The following is a 2204-nucleotide window of genomic DNA, read 5'->3' as shown; positions in this document are numbered from 1 at the left end:
AAGGCAGCCCGGCCAGGTCCACCCCCTTGTCCTGGGGGAAGAGATTCCACAACGCTCTCAGGCTCCGAGTCACTTGTATCCGACTGGAGCTCCTCCGCTTCCATCCTCTCGGGTTCTGGTGTCTCTTCCTTATGATCTCCCAGCTCTTCTCTTTCAGCCATCTTTTTCTTCTTCTCCTGTGTTGCCTTCTTTGCCTTCCCATCCCGCTGCCGCTTTTGTTTCTTCATCCCCGAGGGCGCGAGGACAGTCATCCTCTCCTCCTCTATTGGTGCCATCACCACCGATGTTTCAACTGCCCTCGGGGCCTTCACCACGTCCGCCCAACTTGGGCCGGCATCTCCTGCCTCCCTTAATGTTCCCGGCTGCACGTCTGTCTCCTTCTCCGGTCCTCCTGTCTTTCCCTGTCCGGCCTCCAGCTGTTGCCTTCCTCCTTTCCTTGCTTTCCTCCCAGAAATATCTCCCTCTTCCCTTGGGTCATCCTCCTCCTGTTCTTCTCCTGCCAGAGCTGCCCCCTCATACATGGCTCTGTTGTAGTCGGCATCTCTGTGGTTGCACTGGCAGTACAAATGCCCCGTAGCACCACAAAGCGAGAACTCCTTCGTCGGGCACCTCTGTGTTGTGTGGTTCTGGCTGGGACACTTCTTGCACTCCGTCGTCGTACATGCCCCTTCACGGTGCCCGTACTCCCGACATCTGCGGCAAAATTCTGGCTGGTTCCAGTAAAAAAGGTACCCCCTACCTGAACCGATTGCGAAGGTGGCCAGTGGGTGGGCGAAGCCATCCTCGGACCTGGGCTCCTTTCGCAGCTCGACTTCGTATCTTCGCCTCCCCGTCCATATGGTCTTCCGGTCCCGAAGCGTCGAAGGCCCACTCACCACGTCCACATACCGCCGCAAAAAGGTGGTGATGTCGGCATCGGGGATGAACGGGTCAAACATATGGACTATCACCCACCGCTTGTTGTTGCCTTGCAGCCCTGTACATTCATACTCATGCAGTTTCCCCTCTCGTTGGGCGTGCAGTACCTTCCCTACTGTGTGCAGGTGAAAACTGGGGCTCTCAAAGGTGACGTCCATGTACCGCTGTACCTGGTTCCCCTGCAGACATTTGATCTCCTCCACTGCCACTCCCAGATCCCCGAAAAGTACATCCACTTCAAAAGCCTCTCTCCCGGGCATCTCCGTCTCTGCTCTCCAGTAGAAGCGGATGGTCCACTTCAGGTTGGGATCCCCGCCAGCCCTCCTCGCCATCCCGGGGTCCGCAGCCATCGTGAAAGCAGCCTTTCGGCTGCCGAAGCAGCTTACTCACCCCAAGTGAAAACAAAACAAACGAAAAGCGCAGTCCAGAATCCAAAAGGCAGTCCAAATCCGGTCCGGGGTCCAAAATCCAAGAAATCCTTCCGCACTCCAAATAGGTGGTGTTCCTTGTCCCTCCTCTTTCTTTGACCTTAGGCAAAAGGCCAAGAAGCGATGCCCCCCAAAGGCGCGGACCGACGTGCGGGCGTTCCGCTGGCGCACAGCTCTGGAGCCCGGGACCCGCGCAGCTGCCGGCCTCCCTGCAGCCAGAGGCCTGCCGCCGGACTCTGCTCCCCCTCTCTCTTGCCTCGTCGAGACGCGGGATAGTGCACAGAGGGAGTATGGGAACAGAGACGGAGACAGGGAGGGGGAGAGAGAGAGACACAAAGACACACAGATGGACGAGAGACGAGACCCGAGAAGAAGGAGCTCCAGTCCACCTCGCTTGCTTGCTCGCTAGCTACGTCTGTCTTTTCACCGCTGAGAGAAGGTGGTGCACCGCTCCCGGAGGCGCTGCAATACTGGGCCAATGCGTGGAGAAGATGGAGCAAGCCCCTGATCCAGCTCCCTGTTCCAAAAATCCATTTAATATGTGGTCCCCTGATGGGGGACGTATCGGATATTAAACTGATAAGAACAGATTTTTTTTATTACAAAAATGACAAAATCACAAACTATTTACAGAAAAAAGAGCTAATGACAACAATGCAACTCAAGTCAGAAACAACACTACCAAAAAAACAAAACAAAGAATACTGTCAACCAAAATAAGACTTGCAATGTACCATCAATCCCTTCCACCTTTCTTTTGCGGCGTGATATCCTCTTTTACAAATGTCTAGGATTATCTCACATTTAATCCGGTACAACAGTCTGTTACACAAACCCGTCACACCGAGTTGAACTCCA

The 2204-nt window shown here is 54.7% G+C and overlaps 1 pseudogene; it reads right to left on the bottom strand.

Annotated features, from left to right (window-relative positions):
• Positions 1-1783: 1783 nt before the first annotated feature.
• On the bottom strand, positions 1784-1963 carry LOC138223499 (U2 spliceosomal RNA; annotated as a pseudogene).
• Positions 1964-2204: the final 241 nt, after the last annotated feature.

Source organism: Lepisosteus oculatus, chromosome 16 (assembly GCF_040954835.1).
Source record: "Lepisosteus oculatus isolate fLepOcu1 chromosome 16, fLepOcu1.hap2, whole genome shotgun sequence".
NCBI classification, from domain to species: domain Eukaryota; kingdom Metazoa; phylum Chordata; class Actinopteri; order Semionotiformes; family Lepisosteidae; genus Lepisosteus; species Lepisosteus oculatus.
The sequence above is the reverse complement of the archived record's forward strand: the minus strand, read 5'-3'. Positions and strand labels throughout refer to the sequence as shown.